Here is a 15468-nt window from a genome sequence, read left to right on the forward strand (position 1 = left end):
GCTGATCCAATGCCACCCCATGGCTGTCGGCGAGGGGGTGGGGGAGCTTGGGCAGCTAGGGTTTGCTCGCTCGTGTGGGGGCTTGAGGAGGTAGCCTGAATCGGAAGTGGAAGCTGTGGACTGGCCGGCCCACGGCTTATACATTAAGAAGGACGATGACCGGGTAGTTGGGTGGCTAACATCCGGGGCCCACCGCGCGTGCTTAGTTATTTTGGTCGGTGGAGGTAGGTGGACGGCCGCCACGCGTCCCCCAGACGAATGGACACAAATCAAAAGCAAGGGCAATATTTACATATCCGGCCACGCGTTGGACCTGTTCATTTGGGCCTAAACGGACACATGCAGACCCAAATGGGGTCGTTGAAGTTGGCCTTAGTTAGTTAAAACGTTACTCCCTCCATTCCATAATGCAGTGCGCCCGTATTTCCCAAGATCTAAGTTTGACCATAAATTTAACCAACAAGACCAACTACGGCGGGAGCGAAAATGGTCAAACTTACATCTCGGGAAGCGCGGGCACACTACATGGAGGGATTACTAAGAGCAACTCCAACGCAGCGACCCAAATCTTCCGCCTGCGTCCGTTTGGGTTGGAGCGGACAAAAGTGGAGGCCCAACGCGCTGACCGAAACCCAAAACGCGTCCGCGCCGACGCATTTGCGGCCCAAATTCCGCGCGTCCCGTAGGTATCTCAAGGGCACCCCCGGTGCCTCATCCTCCCATGCTCCTCCTCCGCCGCCGGCGTGTGCCCGCCCAGGTCGACAGTGTCTGCACATCCCGGTGCACCAAGCGCGGTGGCACTGGGAGTACAGGCAGCCACTGCCTTACCCCAGTGCTGGCGGTTCCGCGGAGACAGCGGGCGCACGACAAGGAGGTGCGCAAGCGCCGGGCGCAGCTCACGCCGGTGCAACGGCGGATGCCCGAGTGCGCCGCAGACTCTCCCAACTGGGAGGCCTGGTTTGCCCTCGAACACGAGGAGCAACGGCAGCTCGGCGTCCACATCAACCACGCTACCACCCCTGCGGGTAGAGCTGGAGAAGAGGAGGCGGAGGCGGAGTACCAAGCCGCCCTCAAGGAGGCCCTGCAGCACGCACTGGAGGCGAGCCGACTCGAGGAGGACGCCCATTTGAATGGGCTGGAGCAAACCCTTGCTTTGTCCGCGGCGGGGACTCCGTCCAGGCACCCCTGTTCGTGCCGCCACCGCCGCCCCTCGTCGAGCCCAAACCGGAGCCGGAGCGCGAGCCAACTCCCACGCGCAAGCGGTCACCGCCGCCCCCACTTGGCCGGAGGAGTCCTATTCGTGGACCGGCGAGTACCGGGAGTGGGTGAACGCGCCTCCCTGCCACTACGCCGGAAGAAGAGGGGGCCCACCTTGAGCGCTGGAAGGCGCACTTGCTCACCGAGGGGGTCGACGGTGAGCGGCAGATGCAAATATGAGCAGATGCTGCGCCGTGACGAGGAGGCTCTACGGCTTGAGGAGGAGCGCGCTCGCCTCGCCGCTATGCCGTTGCTGCAGCAGACGCCGGAGAAGGCTGCCCTGGCGGCCTATCAAGCCGCGTTCGGTTGGGCTGGGCCTCCCCCGTCTTCATTGACCTCACCGGCGGCGAGGACGACGACGACAAGGGCAAGGCAGTTTACTAGGGCAGCGTGCGGACGGTTTATTAGTTTTTTTAATTTTGTAGTTGTTTAAGTGGACTTTGGACGGCGTTTGACCGGCCATTTATGTATAATTACATTTAATTAGTCAGTTTCGGCCACATCGGCATAAATGGGTCGGCCTTTCGTTGAGCGCACCTGCCGACCCAAATGAAAAATTAGACGCGCACATTTGTCTGACCGACCCAAACCGACGAAAAGCGGACAAAGTGCCCGGCCGTTTGGGTGGGCGGGTTGGAGTTGCCCTAAGGGCATGTCTGTAATGCACGCCACATGAGATTTTTGTTGAGGTGGAGGGAAGAGAAAGAAACAGCCCGTCTGCAGAATTAAAGACCGTCTATTACCGTAAAAATCCCCACCTAACGACGTGCTTTCTCCCGTCGTACGAGGGGTGTCTATAACAAACCGTTTCACTCTTTGAAAAAAAAATCAATTTTCTGTTTCCTAACCCCCTCGCATGGGCCTGCTTGGCACGGGCCTGCCACCGCTCAGTTGGTTACAGACGAGCTTATAGACTGTGCGTTGTACGGCATGTCGATAGTACAACCTACTAGTTGAATGCGCGTGCGTTGCCACGGGCTAATAAATGAACCTATCATATATTCTTAGGCTTCAAGTTCAATATATTATCGATGCCCCTAATCTATGAACAGAAAAATTAATCTATTATGAGGCCCTCGATCGCCTTCAGCTCTTCAACCATTACATCGCCGCTATGCTACATTGTCAAAATACTCGAAACCCGCATGTATTTTCTTTGAGCTCTGCTATAGTCATTCCCATCGTCCGTAACTTCGGATGGCTTGTAGCATTTACCATCCGCTCCTTCCCTACAATTCTGATAGATCCAACATTTCCTCAAAGGAAAACAGTATGGATGGGCGATCGATCCAATCGCTTCATGGCGCGCTTCCCCCTAGTGAATTGTTGCTCGCTATCCTTAGTTAATTGCCCACGTGTTGCAACAAAGCTATGAATAGGTAGTTGTTAAATCGTGGCAAACATATATCTCTAGGATACTCATGCACATTAAGCAGTATTGTCGATTTTACTACTGTTATATCACTCTTCTTCTTCTCCACCCATTATCTATGCCTCCCCGGTCCTAGCTCATTGTCAGTGTGAATGGCTTATCCGGATTAAAACCTCCAAACCTTTCATGCCCACACTATGAATTCTAAGGGTATTGTTTTTTAATTTTTTCTTATATAAGAATCCTCAAACAATAATATTATTGTACAAGTAATTAGCGTATCCCTTTCAAAATAAGAAGTAATTAGCATACCCACAAACTCCACTATGCGCGCACACCACCACTACGACCATGCCCTCCCCCGCCTCGCCTCCATGATGTACGTCCTATCCCACTTTCCCTTTATTCTTTCCATGACTCCGGCGATGCCCCGCTGGCCAAGGCCGTCGCAGCCACCACATGCACGGGCAGTTGCATCTGCCACCATCTTCACTTGGGTGCCCTGCATCTTCTCCACGCGCACTGTCCTCCACGGACGTCGGTTTAGTCTTTGATGCGAAGGCCGCGACCTCTCCCACCATCCCTATCTTTGAAGGGGTCACACTGGTTGGTACCATCTATGTCATCACATGTGAAGAGGGTTCTGTCCGTCACAATACAGCCGAGGTCGCCTCCACCTTGCGTCTCAACCTCATCCACCTCGCACAACCATCTAGGCCATCGTGAAGTTTGCTCCCGCACCCCAACCAGCAGTTTGTGCCCATAACTTTCTTTTACATGTTTGCACTACTTCCAACATTTCGTTCCAATTGTTAGTCATCAAAGGGAAATTGCATAGTGCACATGACCATGTGTGATAAAACATACTCCATACTGCACATGAACTATGAAAGGGAGTACTACACTTGTCACTACGTAGATAGAGCAACATGACAAAAATTGCATTATACAACCATATCCTTAGAGCAGTCTGCACGTAGTGTGACCTTGGGATTGCGGTGGCTGTTGTCGACCCCGTACCTGGCACAGGAGCCGGTGCACATGTCCTTGCGGTGGCGCATGATCTGCTTCTCATCCTTGCCGATGCAATCGTCCAGGTCCAGCTCCCGGCATCTAGAAGGCTTCACACAGAAATTGCAATATGGGCATACAACTTGTCCCGGCTTTTTGTAGAAAAAAAGAGGAAGCATTCAGTACTTTACTAACATGCTATTGATTGGCAAGACAACTTCGCATGCTCTGTATTAAATGTGATGCTTTTTTCGTAATATGTAAAGGCATGTATTGCCCAGCTCCCGTTGCAATTAGAAAGCCATTACAAGCCAAATCACAAATGAATGGAGGGTCAGGCCACGTTCAAACATTACTAATCCTATCAGCCTTCCAAAAGGAAGTGCACGCATCAGGTAGTCAAAAGCAGTAGAACAGAGGATGTAACAAGGAAATTATGTTTGGTTTTATGAAATGTGACAAACCTGCATCTCTATCAGTCAGAAGGTTTTTCTTAATTGGTTGGCCTCGTCCAGAACCTGAAAGAAATATATTTACCAAGGGTCCATCGTACTGCAACCATATAGCATATACATAACAAGAAATAGTACTCTATTTATTTTAAGACTCCCATGTAGTAGTTCTGCAGGAAAATCTGTAGGAAATCAGTTTGAGGTATGATGCGAGAGCTTCGTGTTTGCTTTGTGTTTTACGCTGCATGTTTACTTCTCATACCTTGTAATGCTACTACCCTTGAGCAACCAAGTATCACTAAAGCAAACTGATATTTAACATACACCAAGTAAAAGGTCTGCGATAAATAATGTAATTAAGCGATGTGCAATTTAGGGACGAGTTAAGCAGCCGATCGAGTGGTAGAATGTGCAAATTGTCACATAAGTAAATTTTGCATAGGAGCTTTGTTAATTTTAGTGTAACAGGTTATGTTGATGTAATTCAGCAAGAAGGTGTGTTGTGCAGAACTACAGATACACCATTAAAGAAAAGACAAAATTCTATAACACCTACTTAGTGCATGAAATTAGCCACTACACTATAAATTGGATACATTCATTAGCAGGATAACACAACGGGAAGTACGTCTCATCGTAATGGGAAGTGCAAGAACCTAAGCATCTGAACTGACATATTGAGCGATAAAAGTCTTGTTATGAGTACAGATTGTACTTTCAAATTAGGCATGCAGATCAGCAAATTTTATGATCTAGCTATCACCTTTGCTATACAAAAATGTTATCCATGGATACTAAGGTACAGGGTAAAATTATTTAACACTAAGATGGCAAGAAAAGAAACAATACATTGTCCATTTTTTTCTCTAATCTATGCAACCATCAGAATGTCACGGATTATAGGCCAAGTAAAGTTCTGAAGTAGCATTATCAGATCTCTTGTCCAAGTGGCTGATCAAGAACATTTATCTTCAGTAGTATTAGATAGATATTACCAGCCAACAATCTACCACCGATACATCTCTCCTTTGCTGAAGACATCTCGGCATGCAAACCTGAAGAATTCTATTAAAACTGAACATGCATAAATACTACGACTATCCGAAAAATAGTAATATTACACAGGAAGAGTAGAATAACTCATAGTAATATAAAATGATTTGCTAGCTACTATGAGAATGATGAGTTATTTGCAGCACTGCATCTTCTCCTGAACATTTCTATTTCTTTAATACAGTAAAGTATAGAAGTCAAAAGTATAAAACATAAAACCTATACAGGTACATATGTCTCAACATTGAGTTCAATAAGATGAGATTAATCCTTGTGCTTCCATCAAAGTAATTCGTAGGATCCACACAGATCAAAATTTATAGTAAAACTTTCATTGTTCTTCAGGACCAAGAAGCTCATGCCTAGCATATACTACTACTTAACAAGAACAGCAGGTCACTTCAGACAAGGATGAATAAAAGAAACAGGAAAGATAGAGCGAGAGGGGGGATGCGAACCTTGCTGCTGGAGGGATGGTTCCGGACTTCCAGTCAAGGTCAATGGAGCTTGCTAGCATCATCGTCGGAGAAATATGTAAGGTTCGTTACCCACGTAGTTTGTGTGTTCGATTGGTTTCGCTCATTAAAGAGCCTGCAGAATGGAGTGGGAGGATAGGGTGTTTGTTACCGGACGGGACATGGCGAGAGGTGACGTCGGTGTTCGTCCTTACCTTTGTTAAAGAACATGCAGAGTGCGGTGTGGGCGCCGGCACAGAGAGCAGCGCCCACGCCGAGAGCGGCGGCAGGACGACGTCGACCAAAAAATTCAGACGAGCTAGCGATGAGCACGCGCTGTTCTTGTCCGACGCGGCGTCGACACCCATACCGTACTCGCCGGAGATGAGACGGGTGATGGAGATCGAGTAACCAACCCCATCGAGACAGGCGAGGCCGTCGACGCAGGGAGGGCGAGGTTTAAGTCAAGGGACTCCTCGACCCCGTTGACGCGGCTGAAGCCATCGTCTATCCATGGGCGGCGCTTGAGCGGTAGGAAGGAGGTGAGACTTGCAGATCCATGAACGCCCGCATGAGCGCTGCCCCGGCGCGGGAGCGAAGAGGATGAGTCGGCCCACGGCCGTGGGAGCAGCGCGCGCGTGGAGGAGGAAGACCGAGTTGATCTAGGAGGGAAATCCTGTGAGCGGCCGTCGGCCAGTAGCGCAATGGAGAACGGCTGCTACGGCGGTGGGGGATTTTTCTCGGGCGAGATGGGATGGGAGGAGCGATGGGGTGGTTTGGTGAGGAGAGTTGGGGACGTGGGTGCCTGGTCGTGGGTTTTTTTTTACCGAGGTTGTTTTCCTTTTTCTTTTAATCGGGAAAGTGGGAATGGGACGCTGGTAGAACAAAGGGATGTGAGGAGGTGGTCGAACCATCACGACGTTCGATTCTTCTTTAATAGTAGAGAAGATATGATATGGCAAAGTATTACAGACAACCCTTGTCTAAACAATTGTACATGCCCGGGCATGTACAGTGAGGTTGACTCAGCCATCTGCAAGAAAGCCCATGTAGGATATTTGATTGCGTGGTGGGAAAAAGATGAGAGAGAAAGCGTCTGTCTGTAAAATTATCGATCGTCTAATCACATAAGAATCGGTGCTTAACGACGACCTTCGCCCCGTTGTACGAAGGGGTGTCTGCATCGGCAGTTTTCCCTTCTAGGATTAGTCAAACGAACCCATGATTTTAGAGCATGGTTAATAATATAGCCAGCTGTTGGCTATATGATGTTGCCACGTCATATATAGCCAGCTGCTGGTAAGTACAATAGCTATATATAAATATGTATTACTTTGTTGATACATGGCCACCTTGCTCTCTTACGAAGTGCCTAGGAGCACGTGCTGCAGCCTGCTGTTAACTAGTAGCCCGCTTCTCTTCTCTATCCTTTTCTCTCTCTTCCAACTAAAAAAAATATAATATTTAATGTTTTACAGCCCGCCTACATCACCCTATTATACTTGCTTTTAGAGCCTATATGGACAGCTAAATAGACAATGCATTGTAAAAGGTGTTTGTAGCACAGTCTATATCTGACATGGACAGGGGCTATAGACAGGAGCTGTCTAGACATTGCACATGGTGAGTTAATATACAGCTTACGTGGGGGCCTCGGTGGTTGTGAAGACATTGAAACAGCAAATGCTGTGGTCTCTTTTTCTTGTTACATGAATGCCGAGGACCAGTACTGCTGGAGCTGGAGGAGCTCCGTCCGCTCAGCGTCGTCCACATACTACTACTACTAGTCTACTAGCAGAGGCCAGCGGAAGGCAGCGAGGAGGAGAAGAAAGGCGGCAGGATAAACAAGGTAAGAATCGCGAGAGAAAATCTAAGCATCGTATTCCCTGTCCCAGAATCACTATCCGGGATGCCTTCTTTCGATTCAGTTGTTGATGGGGACGGGGATTGGGGATGGGGATGAGGGGTCATTCTTTCAGAAAATCCTCTTTCTCCTGTTCCTCTGCTAGTGCTAAATAGGAGTAGTAGTAACTCGACATCGTGTTCCCCTTTATTAGTAACGTGTTCAACTGTTTGTGCGTGGAGAGATGGGGGAGGGTGACGGCGACGTTGTGATGCATGCCGGTGGCCAGCGCGACGGCCATGGTGGCCCCGCCGTGTCTGCACTGCACGCCCTCTCGATGGGTTCGAGGGAGCGCCCCGACACGCCGGAGAATCGGCCGCCGGCGGGGTGCTTGATGCCGGAGAATCGGGTTTTTTTGCAGGTCACCACCTCGAGCCGTCAGTTGGCAGCGGGGAGGCCCCATGGGCCATGGGGAAAACGATAGGAGGCGGCGTGAGGTTCTTCCTGGAGAAATCTTCCCTTTTTTCTCTTGTTCATTCATTCATTCAATCCATCGCGAATCCTCTTCTCATCGATTAGTTGTGGCTTGAATCGAAGTTCCTTTATTTAATTTTAAACTAAAAATAAAAAAGAATAAACATCTCCCTAAACAAACCCTAGCCACCACACAGATCTCCTCCTCGCTGGCGGATCCAGTCGGTCGCCCTGGCCTCCGTGGCCTGTTTTCGACAGGAGGCGGAGGAGACCATGAATCTTAGTGTCCTCGTGTGGCCTCTGTCTAGTTGTTCAGGTTTTAGTGTCCTCATGTCGTTTGTTCAGGCAATGGATGCGTCGGCACGGTGGATCTGGCCCTTCCATGTTGCGGTGACGCTGGTTCTAGCGTCGCCGCATAGCATAGCGCGTAAATATTATTGTCTACAGATCCCAATCCGTTGGGTTGTGGGGGGGAGTTGTCAAACCACAATGCTTATGCGTTGGTTTGTGGTGGCTTCGGTGGTCTCGCCAATAAGATCCTGCGTCGGTGCTTTCGGCGTTGATGTGGGATTGGGTCACCATGTTTTGTCTTCGCCTTTATTGAATTCATTCATGCTCCAGCCAACTCATCCAAAAGTAGGCTTATTTAGTCACTAGACGTGGGATATATTTAGGCCACAGAATCATTTTTTTAATATTGTGTTAGCAGAGGCCAGAGTACATGAAATTGGCTCAACCGCAACTCTAATTGTTCATGACTTGATGTTCTCTTACCACCTATCACTGCAAATTAATTTTACCCTGCAGAGGGGCTGCTAAACGGATGGGCATGTCTTTTGGAAGCTGCAAGCTGCCGGATGAGCAATACTACAAGCATTTGGATGATGAAAAGAAGCATTTCTTGGTGCTTATGTTGGGTGATTTCGAAGATTCGATGGTAACCCTCTTACCTATGTGTTTTTTAAGACCAATGATGTTTCTACTTATCTACTAGTACTTCAGATTCTGCCTTGCAGCCAATTCCTTTGACGGGCAGACTATTCAGTTAGTTTACACGAATTTCCACATTGTTTTTTGGGGCAATTACAAGTAAGATCCAGAGTCATTACCCTTGTTTTTTCTAAGATTAAGATACCGGTCAGGTAAGAGAAAGGCAAAGATGAAATGCCTCGATTATAACTAGTGTCATTTGGATTTTGCGCATAGACTTTCCATCCAAAAAATCTATTTTTCAGCAGATTTTGTTATAAGGTATATATTGATATCAAGATTTTTCTTTCTGCAGATAATCCCAGAAGAAGTTGTGCGGCGTTTGAAAGGTGAGATCCCAGGAGAGATCAAGCTGGAAACCCGAAATGGTTACAGTCACACTATTGTGGTTTCCAAGAACCAAGAAAAGCTTGTCCTTACAGTGGGTTGGCGGCAATTCATCGAAAACTATGATCTACAGATTGGTGATTCCTTAATGTTCAGATACAAAGGGACCTCTCAGTTTAATGTCATGATCTTTGACAAGCTTGGTCGTGAAAAAGCATTATCGGTTGTTGTCGATCCTTTTTTGCATCGGGTCCAAGACACGCGCAACGAGGCACATGAAATCGGGTTAAATATTAAACTTTATTATTCACTGCTTCATTTCCTGGTACCAAATTTCACTTGAAATAGATTTTGCACGGCAGGTCTTCTAAAAAGATGGATGTGCCTTGGGAAAGATGCAAGAGCCGGACTGAATATCACTACGCAAACTTGGATGATGAGAAGAAATATTTCTTGGTGCATATGATGGGCGTTTTTCAACATGAGATGGTAAATTTATATTCAAATACAGTAACTGGTAGGACTAGGGTTCCTACCGGCTCTACTCCTTAGGTTATAAGGGCAGAATAGCGGAGGTTGGGGGCGAGGGGGCGCGCTCCGGCGCGTCGGCGCCGTCGCGGGGGAAGAGGAGGGCGGCGGCGGTTAGGGCTGGCGGCGGCTAGGGTTCCGGCTCCTCTGGGAGCCGGGCAATAGGGATAGGAAATATCTTTATTGCTTAATTCCAAAAAGAGTCTTACAGCCTATATTTATAACCTAGATAACTTGCATAAGAATTAACCTAAGATAACTTGTGGGCTAAGATTGCCCTGTGGGCCTAGCTAAACCGGCCATAACACTTCTCCCCGCCTGCACAAACAGCTCGTCCTCGAGCTGTAAGGTGGGGAAGCGCTTGCGGAACTCCTCGAGGCGATCAACCAGCGTCAAACACCTTCTCGACAGCTGGGGCGGCCAGGTCGGCGGCGATGGCGTCCTCCGGAATGTAGTCTGCAACCTCCAGGTAGAAGAGTCGCGGGCAGGCGTGGCCGGGCGTGTAGGGCTCGTCGCAGTTGAAGCACAACCCTTGGCGGCGACGCTCGAGTATCTCGGCTGAGGTGAGCCGGCGGAACGGGCGCGCCGCGGTCGCGGCGAGGGTGCCACAGAAGCCTGCGTAGGCCGACCTTGCGCGGAATCCGGCCCGGGAGCGACCCAGCGGTCCGGGACGGTGATTCCTGCTGGATGGCCACCGCGCGGCGCTCGAATGCGCGGGCGTAGTACATGGCCGACTGGAGATCCTGGGGTCCCCGAAGCTCCACGTCCACGCGGATGTGATCCGGAAGTCCACCGACAAAGAGGTCGGCGCGCTGCTGCGCCGTTACGCCCGACGCATGGCACACCAAGGCCTGGAAGCGGTCGGCGAAGTCCTGCACCGTAGAGGTGAAGGGAAGGCGGCCGAGCTTCGACAGGCGGCTCCCGTGAACTGGGGGCCCAAAGCGGAGGAGGCAGAGCTCGCGGAAGCGCTCCCAAAAAGGCATGGCAGCCTCGTCCTGCTCGAGAGCGTAGTACCACGTCTGTGCCGCGCCGCGGAGGTGATAAGAGGCAAGCCAGGTCCGCTCCGAAGCGAGTGTGCGCTGCCCGCGAAAGAACTGGTCGCACTGGTTGAGCCAGTTGAGGGGGTCCTCCGTGCCGTCATAAGTGGCGAAGTCGATCTTGGCGAACCGCGGCGGTGCCTGGGAGGGAACGCCGTGTCGAGCTGGCTCGGAGGTGCAGAGCAGCGAGGAGGGTGGCGCTTGGTCGGAGTACTCCGGGTAGGGCCCCCCCGAACTGCGGAAACGGAGTCGGCTGTTCGGGGGCCTTGGTGTAGACCGGCGATGGCGAAGACCTAGCCGCCCACGCTGGAAGTGGCGACGGGGAGGGCGGGAACCGAACCTGATGAATCGGGAGGCCGGTCGGCGAGGGTGCCCCCGAGCTAGGCAGGGGTGGCGCCGGTGGTTGTAGCGGCGGGGGGTGGGCGGTGGCGTCGGTGGCCGCGGGGGACGGTGGCTGCAAGTACCACAGAGGGGCCGCGGCCGGCGTGGTCCCGCCGGAGTGTCCCGCCTGGGACGGTAGCAGCGGCAGCCCGGTGCAAGTCGGCGCGGTTGTCCCCGAGCTGATCAAGGACGGTGAGGGCGCGGAGAACGGCTGCGGCGGTCCGGTGGCCGCCGCCTGCGGCATCTGCTGTAGCGGCCAGGGGGGCGCTGATGGCGTCGGCGCGAAAGGCCAGAGGGGCGCCGCGGCAGCCGGAGGGCCGCCTGGAACGGCAGCATCAGGGGAGCGCCGTACGGAGAAACGCCCTGGAGCGGCCACAGCGTGTGGCCGTAGGCGGCAACGGGCGCCGTCGGCAGGGGCATGTAGGGCCCGGCCGCGTACTGCTGCTGCTGCAGGTGGAGGCTCTGGACGGCGGTCACGAGATCCCGCAGGGTGGCCGTGACCTGCTCCGGTGTGAAGACGGCGGACGGCGGTGGCGCGGAGGGGACCGGGGAGGGCGGCGCGGGCGGGGCCCCGGTGGAGACGTGGCCCGCCAGCGCGGTTGTCCCGGCGGCGGACGTCATCGGCGCGGTGAGGGGCGGCGCCGTCGTCATCAGCGCGGTGAGGGGCGGCGCCGTCGTCATCGGAGCGGTGGAGCCGCTGGACAGCGTCGGCGATGGTGGTGGCTGCGACATGATCTGAACTTGGTCTCTGATTACCAAATTGGTAGGACTAGGGTTCCTACCGGCTCTACTCCTTAGGTTATAAGGGCAGAACAGCGGAGGTTGGGGGCGAGGGCGCGCGCTCCGGCGCGTCGGCGCCGTCGCGAGGGAAGAGGAGGGCGGCGGCGGTTAGGGCTGGCGGCGGCTAGGGTTCCGGCTCCTCTGGGAGCCGGGCAATAGGGATAGGAAATATCTTTATTGCTTAATTCCAAAAGAGTCTTACAGCCTATATTTATAGCCTAGATAACTTGCATAAGAATTAACCTAAGATAACTTGTGGGCTAAGATTGCCCTGTGGGCCTAGCTAAACCGGCCATAACAGTAACACCCTTTTATCAGTTACTTTGTTGTTTTTCTGTATACCAATGATTTTTGTACTTTCTAATTTAAATTATATGGAGATATATATTGCTTTAGAGACATACACAAACTATATGTAGTCTTTGCAACTTTTGGTCATGTCTCATGTTAATGTGATGCCTGGATTGAATCCAGCGTGGTAGCACATTTAGTGATGTTTATTCACAAAAAGTGTCCTCATAGTTGAAAGTAAATATATGCTTTTGGCATTCACATTGTTACTATGATACTAGTCTTCTTTATTTCCCTTGGTATATCAGATGTATTGAACAGACAAATTTGCTTTGATTATAGAAAGTATCTTTTTTATCCTGTTTACGGTCCATTTCTCACACAAAAATATTGATTGTTTCTATCCAGATCATCCCAGAAGAATTTCTTCAGCGTTTCAAGGGCGAATTCCCAAGAGAGATGATACTTGAAACACAAAACTGCCGCAGTTACGTAATTGGAGTTGCCAAGAACAATGGAAATCTTGTCCTTACAGTGGGATGGGGGAAATTTGTTGGGCGTTTGGTCTAGAGATGGGTGACACCATAGTATTCAGATACATTGGGAACTCTCGGTTTAATGTCATAATCTTTGATGAACTTGGCTGTGAGAAGGTATCATCAGTTTTTGTGGATCCTTCTCCGCCTCCTGTGCAAGAAAAGCGAACAAGTGCTACTGATACTGTGAAAGGTTCTCATTTTCGTCCTCAGACCATAGAAACGCAGCCATTTAGCATAGGGAAAGGGATGCGAATGGAGTCACCACGCCTCCAAATGGAAATGGACAAGTCATGGGAAGACAACAACACCGTTTTAAGTGTTTCCTCCCACGAGTCATCAGGTCTCAGTCCCGCGTGTCAAGACAACAACATCGTGATAAGTATTTACCCTTGCAAATCATTCTCATATTTGTATTGCTTATACTTAGTTTTTCTGTTTTCTTTGCACAGGAGATCCTGTCTACTATGAAGTAGAATGTGGGGTACGTGAAGTGCCTGGTTCCGATTTCAAAGTCAGGAAGAAGAAGGCCAGGCTATCTTCAAATCAGAAGGAGCAGTTGAAGGATGGTTACTTTATCAGCCACAAGACCAAACTAACTTCAACTCAGAAGGAAATGGTGAAGCAGATGGTCCAATCCATATACTCAGAGATCCCCATCTTCGTTGCTGTGATGAGCAAGTGCAACGTTGTTGTAGAATTCTATCTGGTTAGTTCCATTTTTTTAATGTGTGTTCTGCACCGATCATGTAGGTGCCTGAGTAAACTGTAAAGTGCAGCTTATGGAATATTAATGAAAACACTATCTGATAATGTAAATTCATAACCAGTCATCTTTGAATTTAAATATAGGCAGTTTCCTAGTATCATACAAATTTAGGAAGCAATTTAACATGTTATTTTCACAGTGTTTTCTTGCATTATCTACTAACTCTTTTGTTCACTGTAAACAGACTTTTCCTAGACACTACGCTAAGAAATATCTCACAGAGGAGCCACACATGTGTCTTCAGCGGCAGGGCCGGAAGTGGGAGGCACGGTATTGTGAATACAATGGCGGGAAAAAGCTCACTATTGGATGGAAACAGTTTGTAAAAGACAACAAGCTGAAGATGGGTGATATCTGCCTCTTTAAACTGTTGAGCAATGAGAGAACCATGAAGGTCTATATCATCAGTGAAAACGTTGCCAATTATCGGGCAGGTCTCCAGAATGACGCTGACCGGGAAGCGGTGTTCCGGAGAGGGGCTCATGATGTGGATGGAGCGCGTGATCCCGACTCAAGGTTCCTTCGCACAACTAAAACTGAAGCTATGGAAGATGATGTTGTTTTCAAAACTGAAGACGGTGCCTGATCGCCCAAGGAAAAAAGCCTGGTGTCTGAACCAAGCGTAGCTGCTGTTTTTCCGCTCTGGGGAAAACGAGCGGTTGTGTCGATCATAAGGCCTCGGTTGCGTTTTAGAAACTTGAAATTCTGGTGCTCCATCCTGCTCCTTAATTTGTTCGTTTTCTTCACAGGCTAGCCGCGCACGCGGCCTGGAACTCCTCTAGCTGTAGTTTTAGCTGTGTTCTAGTTTCCTTTTGCGCCCCTGGATGGTGCTTTTGAGGTCGTGGGTTATTTCATTATCGTGGTGATACTGGAATCCAATCCTTCGTGGCCCTTTGGGGAAAAAATGGACGCCAAGTGATCGAGATGTCATGTTACCGTATTCCCTGACGGAGGTAAGACTGGTAATGCTTTCATGTTTGTGGTACTGCTGATTCGTGAATCGCTATTGATGGTGATATGATAGTGCTTTTGTGTTAATTACTGAATTGCCAGTGAAGTTTACTGCTCTGTCTTTCAAGGACTAGAAGTTGCCGCGTGCCTTGCCGCGCCGCTTTTCATCCATGGGTCAGTTTTTTCTGTGGTCGTACCATGTTTTTTTTTTGCATCGATGGTCGTACCATGGCTGGTCGTTGGGTTATGGTCTTATGGACTTTAATTATACTGGCAAAACGGCCTTCCATTGCAATGGGAGAAAAAAATAATAATATGGATTTTAATTATACCAGCAAAACGGTTCATGCATTGCAATGGAAGAAAAAAAATCATAATCTCCAAAGGCCATGACCGCATTTTGCTACATCACTGAGATGCACCATCACTCTCATTTTCATGATATCGTGAATATTTTTTGAAAATCATGGACATTTTCTAAAACTTGTGAACATATTTTGAAAATTCTTGAACATTTTTACAGATTTCAAATATTTTCTAAAATCCTGAACATTTTTGAATTCATGAACATTTTATACTATTTGCAAAAAATTAAAATTAGGAACATTTTCTAAAACATTTTTCTTGAGTAGGCAAACATTTCTAGAATCGACGAACATTTTTTTGAAATTGGTGGAATATATGAAAAAATTAGAAATCCCGAGCATTTATGAATTATTGAACATTTTATTTCAAAAATCACATTTAAAAAAAAATTGGAACATTTTTGAAGTCCTAAATTATTTAAAGTGGAAAAAAGGAAGACAGAAAAGGGAAAATGAAAAATAAACAATGAAATTTAAAAAAATTGGCCGCCCGGACATGGCCGGCCCAAATAGGCGCGTTGTGTCTTCTCCCAACGTGCAGAGCGCAGTATAGAAGGTTCCTACTACATTGGCCGGCCCAGCCAGGATTCCCCTGT

At 49.3% G+C, this 15468-nt stretch overlaps 1 long non-coding RNA gene and 1 pseudogene across 3 annotated transcripts; one reads left to right on the forward strand and one right to left on the reverse strand.

The window, feature by feature from the left end:
- Positions 1 to 2842: 2842 nt before the first annotated feature.
- On the reverse strand, positions 2843 to 6441 carry LOC123123191 (uncharacterized). Of its 3 annotated transcripts, none has more exons than XR_006460541.1 (3): positions 5816 to 6422; positions 5604 to 5736; positions 2843 to 5147 (listed from the first exon to the last, which is right to left on the reverse strand). It is a non-coding gene; the product is annotated as an uncharacterized lncRNA (long non-coding RNA). The 3 variants fall into 3 exon arrangements; XR_006460540.1 differs by having other exon boundaries at positions 2843 to 3792; positions 4105 to 5736; positions 5816 to 6418; XR_006460539.1 differs by having other exon boundaries at positions 2843 to 5736; positions 5816 to 6441.
- Positions 6442 to 7687: 1246 nt separating this feature from the next.
- LOC123123192 (putative B3 domain-containing protein Os08g0325100) lies at positions 7688 to 14602 on the forward strand (annotated as a pseudogene).
- Positions 14603 to 15468: the final 866 nt, after the last annotated feature.

The sequence above is a fragment of the Triticum aestivum genome, chromosome 5D (assembly GCF_018294505.1).
Source record: "Triticum aestivum cultivar Chinese Spring chromosome 5D, IWGSC CS RefSeq v2.1, whole genome shotgun sequence".
Taxonomy (NCBI): Eukaryota; Viridiplantae; Streptophyta; class Magnoliopsida; order Poales; family Poaceae; genus Triticum; species Triticum aestivum.